General features: G+C 33.4%; 1 protein-coding gene across 8 annotated transcripts in view; it reads left to right on the forward strand.

Moving 5' to 3' along the window:
- Positions 1-18301, forward strand: part of DACH2 (dachshund family transcription factor 2) — a 495523-nt gene that overhangs the window by 413270 nt on the left and 63952 nt on the right. The gene's annotated exons all lie outside the window — the stretch shown is intronic.

Raw genomic sequence — 18301 nt, forward strand, 5'->3', positions numbered from 1 at the left:
AAGAACACAAGCTAATGTGTATTTTATCAGATCATCAGATGATCTGTTTGTACTTCACTATAGGGTGCATTTTTCTATCTCTACTACAGATGCTCATAATGTATAGAAAAAAGACTCCATGAGCTGAAGAGTTGATGGAGCAATTTTTATTTCTTCTCTAGACTGAACTTGCTTCCTAATTACTTAGATGAGAATTTTAGTTAGAATTTGGAATAGTGTATGATTTTAATTTCATTGATCCATGGTTGGTTTCCTTGCCACATGTTTATTCTTTTCTCATCCAAACAGTGAAAGGCTATACCCTCTGGGGCTCCAAGATGTAAATGATTGATTTCAGAATAGTTATCAGAATAGAAAAAATCAGGTTCAGTATATTAAACTATCCAAACTCTTACACAGGTAATGAAATTCTAGTTAAAGATGAAACTTCATTCATAACTCAGCAACAATTGATTCCTGGGACCTCTTTCCCACCAAGTCATGACTATTTGAAGGACAGCTTGGTAGTAAAGCAGCTTTTCTATGAAAATCTCAAGCTGTACATGATACATATGATTCCATTGGAACTGCAAACCCCATAAGTCAAAATGGCATTTAGGACTGGCCTGTGTGCTGCATTGCTCAAGTACACACTGCTATGTCTTATGAAAAATCAGCTGGAGTGCTAGTACAGATGTACAGTAACTGATTTTCATAAAATACACAGTGGTATGTACTGTCATTTCTAAATCTCTTGCTGTGGAATGGCACAGTTTTACTCATTTCAATCAAATAGATTGGTCACACATCCTGATGAGGATGTTAATAGACAGGAGTGGCATATTCAACTGCACACCAGTTATAGTGGAAAGCTTTTTTTTTAATGAGATTTTCTATGTCAAGTTCTACCAGTTATATTTGTGATATTAAGATAAAATATAGTTTCCTTGAATAGATTTTAGTTATTAAAAGGGAATGCAGTTAAAGTAGAAGTCTCAACATTTATGAAGTATGACAAGTAAGCAGTTTATACAACTGTGGCAAACATGTTTTCACATCTGTTTTGAGTAATATCATCATGATTTTAAAAATGATTTATAGCTCTGGAAATTGTAAAATGCCAGCTTTGCTATTATGTGAAAATTTTCAGAAAATCAAGAAATATCATTAGAGTATGCTTCATGTAGCATACCTCTTACCGCACCTTGTAAAATTGGCTGACAGTGTGATTTGTTGTTAGTGTCATCAAGTCCTTTCTGACTCCTAGCAATCCTGTGTACAGCAGAGCAGAACCCTTCCTGGTCTTTTCACAGCATCCTCCCACCTTCCAGTGCTATATCAGACAATGCTTCATGCTATTCATAGTATTTTCATGGCCAATTTTTTCGGAAGTGTGTGGCTAGGTCCTTCTTCCTACTCTGTCTTAGTCTCAAAACTCTGCTAAAACCTGCCCACCATGGGTGACACTGCTGGTATTTGAAATACCTGTGACATAGCTTTCAGCATCACAGCAAGACACAGCCGCCACAGTATGACAACTGACAGATGGGTGATGTGGTTCCCTAACCAGGAAATGAACCTGGACCATGGCAGTGAGAGCACCGAATTTTAACCGCTAGACCACCAGGGATGGTTAGTTAGTGCAATACATGTCTCAAATAGTAATTTGCATTTTGTCTTGAATTTTCATATGCAGACATTTAAAAGTCTGTATGATCTGGGCTTTCATAGCAGTGATGTCCATTCAGACTGTATCCAAAATAAGTTACCAAAATTGCTATTTTAGTTTTGACTCAAGTATTTTGACTAAACCAACTGGTCAGTCAAGTGAAGCCTTTGATTTTATTTTTCCACAGACTTTGTCAAATAAATCGACCAAATCAATTGCATGTCATGATATTGTGTTACATGGTTTTTAACAGTCAGTTAGGGATTCTTTAGAGTAGAGCAATTGGGACTATCCACTGTAGTTTACCCACGTGAAAGCAAAGGCAAAAAGCAAGACCCTCTTCCCTTGGCAGTCACTGGTCTCCTAAATCTCTAGCAGGGATAGGGGCATTTTGATATTTTGCATTTTGTATTGAATGTATATTTTGAAAACTTTATATATTCAGGAAGCACTGGTGATCAAATCTGGAATGCTATGGAAACAGTGGAACAAGAAATTTATCATCTAGCCCAAGACTGGAGTCCACTGAACCATTACATTTTAAATCAGTTCAGAGGCTACAGATGAAAAGCTAATAGTTTTAACATCCTTTGATCATAAAATCTAAAGTCTATCTTATCTAGAATAAAAGTATTATCATATTTATTTTTACGCAAATAGGCTAATTTTAGTTTAGAGGAGTGTTTGGGCTATGTATTGACGTTATGGTAATGTAAATATTGTCTATTCAATCAGATGCTTCTCTTTATTCCTGAGACAATCTTAGATACTACCACTGAATCTTTCAGACCTAGTGGCACTATTCAGGTGTTTGGAAATGATTATTGACCCTTGTTAATATGAAAAATATATCTTCTGAATATTATGCTTTTTTGAATAAGAAAGACTAATGTGCTGTGCCAACTAAAATACAAACATCACTACAAATAAACTTTATGATGAAGCTAAAATACATAAAGGAAAGTGAATGATACAATTTTGTGCATTTTATGCTATTCAGTGATTCTAAATAGAAATGAGACAAGGAATATATGTTACTGAAAATTTTCTTTGAATTATATTCATTTTTATAACTTTTTATTTAGAAACAGTTGTAGATTCACGATAAGTTGCAAAAAGTATACGGAGAGATCTTGTATACCCTTCAACCAGTTTTATCCAATGGCGATATCTTATATAATTATAATACTATATGAAAATCAGAAAATTTACATTGGTATGTCCACAGACCTTATTCAGATTTCACCAGTTTTACATGTATTCGTTGGTGTGTATGTCTGTATTTGTATCCTTCTATGGAATTTTATTACATATGTAGATTTGTGTAACCACTACCACAATCAAGATATAGGACTGCTCCATCACCACAGGGGTGTCTCTCCTGCTATTCCTTGATTGTCACCAGGTTGCCTTGCCTTATATTGCAGGGGCATGTGGCCTCATTCCCACTGACCAGTGGTGAAAGTCTTGACTTTCCAGTATCTCTTCTCTGATACCACCCCAGGTAGGAAGGTGAAGGGTACTGGATAGAAGGTGCATGTCTAGGCTCTCCATGTAGTCTCTACTGACACTGTGTATGGGTGGCCTCGTTGCTGCTAAGCACTGATTAAAGTCCTGAATCTCCACTAAGCCTTCTTCTCTGACACCACTCTTGTGGGGTTGGGGGGTGGTGAGGGTTTGAAGGGCCTTGGCCCACCTCATTACAACCTGACAAGAGTGAAGGTGAAGTTTCCCACTTGGCCTTTGCTGGTAGGGTGGGGGTGGAGCTGCAGATTTTTCTGAGGTGTTTGCCTGAAGTAGAGCAGTTATTGTCCAAAAGTTTTCAGTGGTACAAAGCTACCCATTCCTGGTCTTTTGGCTAGAGAGTGCACGCTTTTCTTGGGGATTTTTTTTGTCTGTACCTATTGGTGTTTATGGATTGCCAGCTTTTCCAGTATTCAGTCAGGGGTATATGAGGCAAGAAAAAAAGCCCAGGGAATTCATGCTGTGTTATTCCTCAGGTCCCGATGTTCCTAACTGATCTACCTTTCTCTCTACGCTTTCAGAGTCTTCTTATGTTTGTTTTATATGTAATGCTCAGGGATTTTAGCTGTAATTATAGGGGGGAATAGGGAAAAGTATATCTACTCCATCTTTTGGAGGTAGAAGTCTTTCCACCTCTTCTGTGTTTTTTTAAAAAATTGAGATGTACCACATATATAATAAAACTCACCCATTTAAAGTGTACAATTCAGTGTTTTTTAAATTATATTCTTAAGGTTGTGCGAACATCGCTATTATCTAACTCCAGGACATTTTCATAAATCAAAAAAGAAACCCTGTACTCATTAGTAGTCACTGCCCATTCTCTTCCCCCAGCACCTGGAAACCATTAATCTGATTTCTATTTCTATGGATTTGCCTAATCTGGATATTTCATATAAATGGAATCATACAATATGTAGTCTTTTGTGTCTGACTTCTTTCGCTTAGTATAATGATTTCAAGGTTCATCCAGGATGTAGAATGAATCAATACTTCATTTTCTTTTTATGTCTGAATATTATTCTATTATGTGGATATACCACATTTAATTTATCCATTCATCAGTTGATGGACATTTGGGATGTTTCCACCTTTTAGCTATTATAAATAATGCTGCTATGAACATTTGTGTATGATTTCTGTGTTCACTTATGTTTTCACTTCTTTTGTGTGTATACCTAGGAGTGGAATTGCTGGGTCATATGGTAACTCTACCTTTATCCTCTTGAGAAACTGCCACACTGTTCTCCAAAGTGTCTACAGACTTTTACATTCTCAGCAGCAGTGTATGAGGGTTCCAATTTCTCCCTATCCTCTCCAACACTTGGTATCATCTACCTTTTTTATTATTGCCATTCTGGCGGGTATAAAGTGTTATCTTGTGGTTTTGATTTGCGTTCCCTGATAAATAATGATTTGTGGCATCTTTTTCACGTGCTTCTTGTCCATTTGTGTATCTTCTTTGGAGAAATATCTATTTAAGTCCTTTTTACACTTTTTAATTGAGATGTTCATCTTTTTGTTTTCAAGTTGTAAGAGTTCTTTATATAGTCTGGATACAAGACCCTTATCAGACATATGATTTGCAAGTATTTTATCCCAATCTGTGGATTGTCTTTTCACTGTATTCACAATGTTCATTGATGAACAAAAGTTTTTAATTTTAATAAATTTCAATTGATCTATTTTTTCTTTTGCCGTGTATACTTTTATTGTCATATCTAAGAATCCTTTGCCAAAACCAAAGGATACTCTTTGAAGATATACTCCTATTCTTTGATCTAAGAGTGTCATAATTTTCACTCTTACTCTTAAATCTATGATCTCTTTTGAGTTAAATTTTGTGTTTGGTGTTAGGTAGGGAACCAATTTCATTCTTTTGCATGTGTCCCAGCACTATTTATTGAAAACACTTTGATTTCCCCATTGAATGGAGTTGACACCCATGTCAAAAATCACTTGACCATAAAGGTAAGGATTTATTTCTGGATTCTCAATTCTATTCCATGATCTATATGTCTATCCTTATGCCAGTATCACGATGTCTTGATTACTGTAACCTTATAGTAAGTTTTGAAATTTGAGAATATGTGTCTTCCAACTTTGTTCTTTTATTTTTTTCAAGATTATTTTGGAAATTCTGGGTCCTTTACATTTCCATAAGAATTTCAGGATCAATTTCTGCTAAAAAGCCAGCTAGAATTCCAGTAGGGATTGTGCTAAATCTATAGATCAATTTGGGGAGTATTACCATCTAAACAGTATTAAGTATTTTGATCCATGAACATGGAATGTCTTTCCATTTATTTAGGTTCTCTTTAATTTCTTCCAAAAATGTTTTGTAATTTTCAGAGAGTGCATTTTGCCCTTCTTTTGTTATGTTTATTCCTAAGTATTTTTTAATGTTTTTAATTCAATTGTAAATGGAATTGTTTTCTTATTTTCAATTCCAAATTGTTCACTACTAGTGTATAGAAATACAGTTGATTTTTCTATGTTGATTTTGTATTCTTCAACTTTGTTTAACTTGGTTATTAGCTCTAATGTTTTTTCTGTAAATTCTTTAAGGTTTTCTATATATAAAATCATGACATCTGAAAATAGAGATCGTTTTATTTCTTTTCCAATCTGTATGCTTTTTCTTTTTCTTACCTAATTCCCCTGGATAGATCCTCCAGTACAATGTTGAATAGAAATGGTGAGAATGGAAATCCTTATCTTATTCCTGATCTTAGGGGGAAATCGTTTAGTCTTTCCTCATTAAGTATGATGTTATCAGTGGGTTTTTCATAGATGCCTTTTATTGGGTTGAGGAAGTTTCCTTCTGTGTCCAGTTTGTTGCATATTTTTAACATGAAAATGTGTTAGATTTTCTCACATTATTTTTCTGCTTTTATTGAGATGATCATGTGGTTTTTATCCTTTATTCTGTTAATACAGTGCATTACATTGCTTTTTTAATTTTTAAAGAAAATTTTATTTATGATAATAAGAGTTATTATTTTATTGTGGTAAGAACATTTAACATGAGATCTATCTTCTTAAAATTTTAGGTGCACAATACATTATTTTTCACTATAGGCACAATGTTGTACAGCATATCTTTAGAACTTATTCATCTTGCATAACTGAAACTTTGTACCCATTGAACAGCAACTTCCCATTCCCCTCCTTCCAGCCCCTGGAAACCACCATTCTCCTCTCTGTTTCTATAAATTTGACTGTTTTAAATACCTCATATTGTGGAATCATACAGTATTTGTCTTTCTGTGAATAGCTTATTTCACTTAGCATAATGTCCTCCAGTTTCATCCATGTTGTTGCATATGGCAGAATTTTCTTATTTTTAAGGCTGAATCATCCGTTTTGTATATATATCACGTTTTCTTTATCTATTCATCCATTGATGGAGATTTATGTTTTTTCCATATCTTGGCTATTGTGAATAATACCGCAGTGAATTTGGAAGTGCAGATATCTCTTCAAGTCCCTGATTTCAATTCTTTTGGATATATACCCAGAAGTAGGATTGCTGGATCATATGATAGTTATATTTTAAATTTTTTTAGGAACCTGTTTTCTATAGTAGCTGCATCATTTTACATTCCCACCAACAGTGTACAAGTTTTCCAGTTTCTCCATATCCTCACAAACACTTATCTTTTTAAAATAACTATCCTAACAGGTGTAATGTTATATCTCACTGTGGTTTTGATTTCAATTTTCCTGATGATTAATGATGTTGACCATATTTTCACATACCTGTTGTTCATTTGTATGTCTCCTTTGGAGAAATGTCTATTTAAGTACCTTTGCACCTTTTAAAATCACGTTATTTGTTTTTATTTTTTTTTCTATTTATTTGTAGGTGTTCCTTATATATTTTGGATATTAACTTCTTATCAGGCATATAGTTTGCAGATATTTTCTCTAATTCCATAGGTTGCCTTTTCACTATGTTGATTTTTTCTTCTGTTGTACAAAAGCTTTTTAGTTTTATGTCATCTCACTTGCCTTTTTTGCTTTTGTTGCTTGTGCTTTGGGTGGCATATCCAAGAAATCATTGCTTAGATGAATGTTGTGAAATTTTTCCCCTGTGTTTTCATCTAGGAGTTTTACAATATCAAGTCTTATATTTAAGTCTTTAAACCATTTTGAGTTGATTTTTGTGTATGGTATAAGATAAAGGTTTAATCTCATTATTTTTCACATGGGTATCCATTTTTCCCAGCACCATTTGTTGAAGAGACTATCCTTTGCTCATTATGTATTCTTGGCACTTTGTTCAAAGATCACTTGACTGTTTATATGTGCATTTGTTTCTGGGCTCTCTATTCTGTTCCATTGGTCTATATGTCTCTTTTTATGCCAGTACCATACTGTTTTGATTACTATAGCTTTGTAATATAATTTTAAGTCAGAAAGTATGATGCCTCCAGCTTTGTTCTTCTTTCTCAGGATTGCTTTGGCTATTCGAGGTCTTTTGTGGTCCCATATGAATTTTAGGTTTTTTCTATTTCTATAAAAAAATGTCAGGGCCGGCCCGGTGGCGCAAGCGGTTAAGTGTGTGCGCTCCGCTGCGGCAGCCCAGGGTTCGCCGGTTCAGATCCTGGGCGTGCACCAATGCACCGCTTGGCAAGCCGTGCTGTGGCGGCGTCCCATATAAAGTGGAGGAAGATGGGCATAGATGTTAGCTCACAGCCAGTCTTCCTCAGCAAAAAGAGGAGGATTGGCAGATGTTAGCTCAGGGCTGATCTTCCTCACACACACACAAAAAATGTCATCAGGGTTTTGATAAGGATTGCATTGAATTTGTAGATTGCTGTAGGAAGTATAGACATTTTAACAATATCAGGTTTTCCAATTCATGAACATGAGATGTCTTTCCATTTATTTGTGTCTTCTTTAATGTCTTTCATCAATATTTTGTAGCTTTCAGTGTACAAGTCTTTTACCTCCTTAGTTAAATTTATTCTCGGAATTTTATTCTTTTTGATGCAAATGTAATTTGGATTTTTTTCTTAATTTCTCTTTCTGATAGTTCTTTATTAGTGTATCGAAACACAACTGATTTTTGTATGTTGATTTTGTATGCTGAAACTTTATTAGTTCTAACAGAGTTTTTTTTGTGGAGCTTTTAGGCTTTTCTACATATCAGATCATGTCATCTACAAAAAGAGATAATTTTACTGTTTTTTGTATATTGAAGTAGCCTTGTCTTCCTTGGATAAAACCCTCTTGGTCATGGTGTATGATCATTTTCATATATATTGCTGAATTTTGATGGCTCATATTTTGTTGAGCATTTTTTGCACTTATATTCATAATTAATATTGTTCAATATTTTTTCTTTTCTTATGATGTCTTTGTCTGGTTTTGGTATCAGAGAATTACTGCCTCATGGGATGAGTTGAGAAACTGGCCTTATAGAATTAGTTGGGAAGTGTTCTCTACCTTCATTTTAGTCTAACAGATTTCATTAGTGGAAAAGTATATTGTACAATTTGAGGTACTCCTTTGGCAAGAGAGAATTAAGTTTTTTTAAAGTGATGAAAGAAGGATAGACGAAACAGGTGCACAACACCTGAAATAGCAATAGGCAAATGCAATATGGGGATTAATTCTCCAGAAGATTTCTAACAATTAAAGTGAAAGCATCCAGATGGGGTGAACAAGGCACAAGCAATGAACTGAGAAACTAAGGTATACATTAAATTTAAAGATTTTAAAATGCAATGCTATTTTACAACATCTGCAAACTGTTTGGCCTGTTATTATTTTGATCAGTCATGATCTGTGAGCTAGACTTTTGTCATGCCATTTTTGAGGTAAATAGTTCAAGGCATGATTTTATATTTATCCTTGATGTTTTTGCTGGTAAACACATATCTCTATATCTATTTCTATTATAATCATATCTCCATATTAAAGATCAGCCATTCCTTTTTCCCATTTTGTAAGATCATGGCAAAATAAAGCCTTTAACATTAATAATTTAACATTGCAGATTAAAATGACAAGAGTTCTGAAATAACTTAAACTGACTTTATCTCAATTTCTATTACTCATACCTGAAAATCTTGTTATAACAGAGACAGACGCTGGTTATAAGGATGTGGTTACCATGAAGACTGCTTCTGGGAATAATTTGACAATCTCAAACTGAACAGATCAAGCTAGTAGGTTATATCTTTTAGAAACCCTTTTTGGGGTCTTTTTTTCTTTGTATCAAAATCTGTCGGGATCAGCTGCAACACTTTTGATGTTACCTGACCTGTTTTGATCAATATGACAGGATTTCACTTTTAAAAATTATTCACGTCTGATATAGAGATTTGTTATAGTTCTCAAACATCCTTATTTAGACCATCAGCTTTAAAACCAGTAATAACACATAAAACAAACTGGACATAACCAGAGTGTATTTCTGTTCTTTTTAACCAAGAGCCTTTTAAATAATGAATGAACCATGGTGTGGTGTGGTGCGTGTGTGTGTGTGTGTGCGCGCCTTTTTAAGGGAGATGAATTCTAAAAGCAACATTTGAGATTGTATTGAATTAAAATGTGAGAGCTCAAATAAAATAAACTTACCTGTTATTAGTAGCTCTACATTAACAGTCTCATAGTCATATTCATAAAGCTATGGTCTAAGAAACTTCCTATGATATTATTAGAGCAGTATTATTAGATTACACGGTCTATATTCAAGTTTAAGCTAATTGAAAATATAATCATCTGAATACAAATGTAAATGTATAGATCAATTTACTTGATTCTTTTCTATTATAAAACATAAAACTTTTTAAATATATTTTACTCTCTTTTCTTTTTTCAATACTTCCATAGTTACCTGTCAATATAGTAATATTTGTTATGCAAGGATAAAATCTGCAGTTTGTATTTAAAAAACTGATATATTCTGATCCAAAACAATTTATTTATAATTCCAGTGACAAATCAAATAGTCATAGTAATATATTTCTATTTATTCTAATTTAGTTATCCTGGTCCTTTAAATTTATTTGTTGAGATAATAGCATCACATATTAATTACTATAATCATAGAATGATCATGTGTATTTTTAAAACTCAAACCTTCAGTTTTTAGGTTTACTCTTCTAATAATAAATATCTTTGTCAAGGTTTTTATTTATTTATTCTGGATGTATTTGTTTGGATAACTGTATTACACAAGTCCCCAGGTAAAACTTTAAAAAGTGTTTAAAAATTATTTCTTATGAATGAAAGTGTACTTAGACACATTTATTTACTGTGTAGATTTCCATAAACAGAAGAATCCTGGTTTCAATGGTGACGATAAATTAGAGCTGATCTTGTTAAAGTACTATTTTAGTGAATGTTATAAAAATCTAATTATCATTTGATATGGCAGTGATAGAATAATGAAAAGAGTTTACACAGGCATTATTTTCTCAGGGTCATAATTTGAGTCCTTACTATGATTTCAATTAATTATTTTTGTAAATAATGTTTTGTATGTGCCATATTATTTCAGGTGCTGATGATGTAATGATGAAGGATATTATTCCTGTCCTCAAGTAGCTCACAGATAATGCTATAATTCTATTGAAATAAATGAAGTGATATATTCTTCAAATAGAGATTGTTTTCTGTGAGTTTAGTATTTAGCACAAGAGTCTGTACATTTACATTAATATTTCTAATAGATATATTCCATAGTGTTTATTTTTAGAGTATTTAAAACTGTTTCCTCAGCAATTTGATAGGTGTCTTCTAAAGTAATATTTCGTATAAATGTGTGATAATGTATAGTGAGCTCAAACACACAGTGAAACACATGTATTCATTTATTTTAAATATATATTGAGAATTTTGCTTTCAACAATATGTCAAATTAGATACACTGAAGGGCTCTCTTGCTATAGTATAATTAGATCCTCATTAAAGGAACATACTTTTTAGTGCACTGTTGGACTCATAAGAGGTAAATCCAAGTGAACCAAAAAAAACCAAAAAAACAAATAGAGAAAGGGGGGAGGAAGGGAGAAAGGAAAGAAGAATGAAGCAAGGAAAAAAGAAAAGAAAGTATGCACAGAATTGAAAACCAAGATTTCAAGAAAGTTGCTGTAAACAATAAGTAATAGATTAATATGAAAGCTGGGTTGCCATGATAAATATCCATATGGTAGTGAGATTGAGACAAAGCCTTTAACCTACAGCAAGGTGAGGATGCTGAATTTGAGACTCTTGCATTAAGCTAGGATCCTCATATTTGTAGCACCCCCTGGCTCCTAGCATAAACAAACAATTTTTCTCTTAAGAAAAGCATCCCCATTTTAGGCCCTTGGGATTCTCACAATTAAATTTAACCAAATATGAGCTTGCAAGCAAAAAAAAAAAGTTTTCAAACACCCAAGGTATCAAACCACCATAAGAGAGAGTCATAGAAACAACAAACCATAGATTTAGACCCCTAAGGACTTCAGATATATAGTTATTTTATACTTTATAGGAACTGCCTAAAGAAATAAAAAAATGAGATTAAATTAATGAGAAAGAAACTAGAGATTATCCAAAATTGACCAACATATTTTTAAGTATGAAATAGAATTGTTAGAAATAAATTAATATAATCTTGAAAGTAAAAGCTTGATGAATGGGTTAAACAACAGATTAGACAAAATTAAAGAGAGAAATAGTTAACTGGAAGATAGATCTGAAGAAATTATCTAGGATGTAGTTCAGAGAGACAAGGAGATGGAAAATATGAGAGTTTAAGAGAAATGAGGATAGGGCAAGAAGTTCCAACATCTATCTAGGTGGAGTCTGAGAAGAAGAATGGAGAACATAGAAGAGAGGAAATATTCAAAGAAAAGAAATGGCTAAGAAATTTTCCAGAACTTGTCTCTGGAACCAGAATTAATCTCATTGAATGACTGTGTTGTCTACAATTGGAAACAGCATGTATAGGCTACCGTTCAAAAAGTTCAGTAGTCCTGGGAAGGAGAGAATGGATAGTGGCGCGAGGGAGTAATAGACTAAAGAGAAGGCTTTTTTTTAAATAGAGAAAATGTTTCTTGATTGAAAGTTAGAAGCTATTGTGAAAAAAATCGTATGTCAAATTATCTAGCTAATGTAATTGTGCCCAGTAAATGTTTGCAGAACTCAAATCCGGATAGAAAAGAAATCCCACAGTTTCTTAATGGCCTAGTTGGATTAGGCTATATTAAGTGAGAATGCAATATTTTTGCATCAGTGTATTAACTGTCCTCGACATTTAGAATTTTTATCTTGGCTGAATTCAGTAGCCTTGTTATGGCTAATGGTTTACTTCTGTGAATAAAGAAATAACGTTAGACATTTATTCTCTTGGATTTATGTGTTGGAATCTTCACAAAATAGACAATACAGAGAGAGATGCAAAATGAAAAAGTATATGAAAAGCTAATCTTTACTGTTCTGAAAAAAGATATAGAAATTGAGAGCCACTGAAGAGTGAAGCTAAAGTGCCAATTACTATTTCAACTACTTTAATCTCTAATACACTCCTTTGATCAAATTTGTACTCAGCATGCTGCTTTGAAAACACTATCTAATTTGTCTACTTTTTTTGTTGTCTTAGTCTATGCAGGATTTTAGCACCAATTTCCTGTTTGACAGAGTGCCTTTCCTCTCATGGAAAACAATTGGTAGTTTAATAAATAAAAAGTTAATAGAGAAATGAACAGCTTTAAATATGGGGTTTATTGAGGTACTCTATTTGAAGATATAGGATGTTATGACAAAAGAATGTTCATATAGATTCATTTTGATAGATACATATAAATACGTATTAAGCCTGATATTCTATCTAATCTATATCCATATATCTAGTATCCTGCCTTCCAAGCAAAAGAAAGGGAAAACATATTAAAAGACAAATGTAAGTTGCTATTCATCTTTTGGCATACTTGTCATAATGCCTTAGGCATTACAAATTAAAAGGAATTTAGATAGAAGGGAAATAAAAGAAATTATTTTTAAGGGTTTTTTTTCTGGTAATTTTATAGAGATCATAATGGTTTATAACACTGTGTAATTTTCAGATGTACATTATTATTTATCAATTTCTGAATAGACTTCATCACGCTCACCACTAGTAGTCTAATTTTTGTTCATTACCGTACTTATGTGCCTCTTTACCCCTTTCACCCACCCCCCAACCCTTTTCCCCTCTAGTAACCACTAATCTGTTCTTTTTATCCATGTATTTGTTATCTTCCACATATGAGTGAAATCATGCAGTATTTGTCTTTCTCTGTCTGGCTTATTTCACTTAACATCATACCCTCAAGGTCCATCCAGGTTGTTGCAAATGAATAGATAAAGAAGATGTGGTATATATATACAATGAAATACTACTCAGCCTTAACATTTGTTTTTTTTTTTTTTAAATACTTGTTGAAGGTAAAAACAGATGAACAAACAAACAAAAGATTCAAATCATCATGGATTCAAACTATCATTTAACTGCAAGTGGATCAAAAGGGAGAAGTGACTATGTCACCTCATGAACCCACTGCAAAAGCTTCCTCGGACAACTGTGACCTGAAAGCCATTACTTAGATCAGTGGAAAAAATAAGAACTAAAAGACCTTGTATGTCTAAATTAGTATCTACAAGCAGTTATTCTCAAATAAATAGAGATATTTTTGTATAAATCCTCATGAGTCTTGGCTACTCAGTGAGTGTGGAAATGAGAGAAAGGCCAGCTTATTCCCCACCCCTTCGTATTCTTTGAGGGCCTTCCATTGGTAAGGTGCTTTGCTAGGCCCTGGAATCAGAAAGCCAACTCCAAAATAATTGGGAAAATTTAGTATTTTCTTTTTTTTTAGAGAAAATAAAACACTTTTATTACTGAATAAGCATTAAACCAGAATATGTTGCATATCACAGGCAATCTGCTAAGAGATTGCAAAGACAGAGAGGAATCACACCCCCTTATATAGCAAAGCATATATAACCCATTACATACATGTTTTCAAGATAAACAATAACTGGTCCCCAAGTAAGAGGATTTGACAACATCACTCATCCTAACTTCACCTGGTGATTGGGGTAGCCATCAATGGATGCAAAGATTAGAGATATGTTTACATGTTGCTAACTCAGAGTAAGGAAGGCACAGTCTTAGTTAAGATGTCAACATCCCACTTAAAAAAATAATATCAGAAGCAAACTGGTACAGTGGGAAACTTACCTTTGGAATTGAAAGCTCTAAGTCCTTGTCACAGCTTTGCTACATACTACCTATTGTATCTAGTATATATTTGGCCCTTACTAATGTAGAATTAATTAGTTAAGTAATTAATTAGTGACACATTAGACAAATTAATCTTTCCAAGCATTACTTTACTTATCTGTAAAATGGGAATAATATGTGGCCTCTCAGTGTTGGTCTGAAAATCAGTTGTATTGATGAATAAGAGACTATTTTTTTACATTGTCAATTTAGAATTATTTACATGCAGGTTAGTATTGGGTTTTATTTTGTTTTAAAAATGAAAGTGTTAAAGATAGGATTTCTCCATAATTATTATTATTAGGATTTTTTGGTAATTATTAGTAAAATAAACTATTAAAATCAGATTTTTGAGCCCTAGAAAACCAATAGAAACAGATTCATATTGATTAAGGTCTCCTTTCCATCTCTCATGTGTGTTATATCAGTACACTTAAATATGTCCAATGTCTTGTCAGTGTAGCTGTTTCTGCATCAAAATACTTAGTTAAGATTCCCTTTCCAGATATGCAACCTGAATTTGAATTTCAGAATTAAAGGAAAACCTTTATATTTAGGCCTATGGATTAAATTCCTACTTGGTTTGAAACATCTGTTGTTTCATGTGTTTTAATTGATCCAACTCAGATAATTATGTTTTATTTTCCTCAATGAAGAACATAACAAATGAGAATGGCTGCATTTTTTCTTTTGGTGGCTGCATTTTTTATGGTCACAAACAACAGAGAGAAGATTCTTAAGACGTCCAAGTTTTATTTATCTTTATTCATATTTTCAAGGAAAATTAAAGCAAAATCTTTCAAGATTAACTTCTGTATAAAATAATTTATTATAAAGAGTGTATTAGTTTTCTATTGCTACCATAACAAATTACCTCAAACTTAGTGGCTTAAAACAATACAAATTTATTATCTTATATTTCTGTAGGTCAGAAGGCTGGTATAGGCCTCACCAGACTAAAATTAAGGTGTTGGCAGTCTGTTTTCCTTTCTGGAGGCTCTAGGGGAGAATCTATATCCTGGTCTTTCAGATTGTTGGCAGAATTCAGTTGCTTGTGGTTGTAGGACTAAGGTTCCTGTGTTCTCACTGGCTGTCCCCTAAGGGCTGTTCCCAGTCTCTAGAGACCATCTACATTCCTTTGCTCCCGTTCCCCTTCCTCCGTCTTCAAAGCCAGCAATGGTGGGTTTAGACTTTCTCATGTTGCATCTCTTTGACCCACTCTTCTGCCTTCCTGTTTAATGACTCATGTGATTACACCGGACACATCTTGATAATCCAGAATAGTCTCCTGGTCTCATGTCCTTAATCTTAATCACATCTACAAAGTCTCTTTGCTGTGTAAGGTAACATATTCACAGGTTTTGGGAATTAGGATCTGGGCATCTTTGGAGTAGAGGCATTATCCTGCCTGTCACAGAGAGGGAGAAAAAGATTCTTAGTTCCAAAGATATGGTAAAAATGAACAACCACTTCTTAACCTTAGATTGGACATCTGAAAAACCAAGACAAATGATAACCACCATGTGAGGCTAACTACAAAATAAGGGACTAGAAAATGAAAAAAATGAAGTAGCTGTAGTTGTTTTCAATCCCTTGAGTCCATTTTTGTGTTATATGCATAGGTCAGAAGTAACAGTAAGGGTAGCAATTAATGTTTTCTTTTCTCTTACAAAATCAACTATGGGGAAATTATTAGAGATAGTGTATAATGATTTCTAAAAGAAATGGTTAACTCTGCTTGGGCTTTGAGATGGGAACTTGACAAATGTGTAAAATTTATGCAAAACTTTTTGAAAAAGGGAGAAATTAACATTCTCTATATTGCGTGCCAAGATTTGTGCATTTCCACAGTTAGCAGTTGACCTGTTTTCAAAACTGATAAATAATGATATTTACTATGGAAACAGTTTGGCTAAAAATAGTTTTTAAAGTCTATCCCTTTGTGTTTCTTATAATGGTTACATTCAATTTATTGAAAATGTATTATATGTTGATAAAAAGACCTCTGCTTGCATCTGTAAAACAGATTTTAAATCATTCTAAAGTATTGATATCCAAAGAAACCTCCTTCTAATTTTATTTGAAATTTTATTCCTTCTTATTGTGGTTTCTAATTGCAATTTCAACTATCGTGACATCTGTTTCAGCTGTTTTAAAAACTTCTATCATTTAAAACATCTGTCATTTAAAAACACTATTTTTTAAATGATAGATGTTTACAAGGAGGGGCTATTTACATTTAGCTAAAGGCAAAATATAATATGATGAGCATAAATCACTGATTTATCCACGAAACTTACTGTTCCACCTTACATGGAACAGTTTAGTAAATTCCAGCATTTATTCATCAGAGTGCCATCAATCCAGAAATATCTCAGCCCCACACTACAGACACACTTAATAACTGTTGACTATCAGCAAATGTCCTTTGCTTTCCACAATGCAGTAATTAAAGTAGCTAGTATTTATTAAGAACTTACTATTTGCCATGCATTGTACTAAGTGCTTTGCATGGATTAGCTCATTAAATTTCTCATTTACATATGAGAAAAATGAGGCCCAGAGAGGTAAAATTTCTTGCCCAAAGCCACACACAAGAAGAACTAGGTTTCCTACCCAGGTCATTGGACTCATTGTTATCCACTATGTCTCAGTCACTCCTAATATAGCAAGAAACTATACCAAATCATTGAATTTAGGTGTTAATTAGATTAAAGAGCATGGCCCTGCAATTTAATAAGTACCAAGACAAGAGGGAGATATGAAACGGCATGTTGTATGAAAAGTAATTCTGCACTTAGAATCAGCAGGCCTGGGTTCTAGTCCTGCATTCTTCACTTGTCAGATGTGTGATGTTGGATAAATCACTTAGTATTTCTGAACCTTCATTACCTCATTCATAAAATGTGAGTAATACTTCACTGTGTTGTTAGGAAGTTTAAATGAAATGATGTATATGAAAGTACTTTGCACTATACACATGTTAGATATCAATTATAAGTCTTTAAAATGGTTTGAGGGCTCATTGTCAGTAGTAGAGTATGTGATAGTAAGATTTATTCCAGGGTAAAACCACAGCAACACCGTATTTAATGCATGGTATTTAACATGATGGTGCCAAATCATTAAGTTTTTATTCTCTTCTTCTCTTTCTTTTATATATGAATTGATATTTAAAATGAGATTATTCTAGACCTTAATCACAGTACAGGAAAACCCATTCTACACTTGATCCACAGTGATCTTTTGTTTCTCAATATGTAAAATACTTGTATAACTATGTGTTACGTAGTAAATGTACAGAAACCTAGTAGTCTACATGACCTCTAGCATGTCATTTTGCTTATTTATTCCCCAGAGCCTTGTCTAAATATTAAATTAATGTCTTTCACCACTAGCACTTCATTCTTAAAACTTCTTTCTTTCTTCTATGACTTGGCTCTAATATGACCTTCCTCTTTCCTTCCTGGCTACTCTTTTTCTGTATTTCATTGGTAAGCTTCTTTCCCTCCTCCAAGTTTAGATGTTTCCCAGCATTCTTTCCTCAGAACTCTTTCTCTAAATACTTTCTTGAAAACCTTGTCCATGTTTGTGGCTTTAACTTCCAGCTCTATGGACATGATTCCCAAATCATATCATTTCTCTGCCAAAATTTGTCAATACCTCACACTTGTCCCCTAAGATAAATATTTTGTGACCCTGGCGTTCAAATTCTTAAACACAGTAGTGTCCTCAAAAGTGTTCATCAACTGGCTCTCAATGAATAAATAAATAAATAAATAAGTAAGTAAGTAAATAGCCCTGATTAGCAGCATTTGCCAAATTCTGTGGTGTAAATTCTCCTACTGTGTCCAGGTTCAAGCTAA

The sequence above is a fragment of the Diceros bicornis genome, chromosome X (genome assembly GCF_020826845.1).
Source record: "Diceros bicornis minor isolate mBicDic1 chromosome X, mDicBic1.mat.cur, whole genome shotgun sequence".
Classification (NCBI taxonomy): domain Eukaryota; kingdom Metazoa; phylum Chordata; class Mammalia; order Perissodactyla; family Rhinocerotidae; genus Diceros; species Diceros bicornis.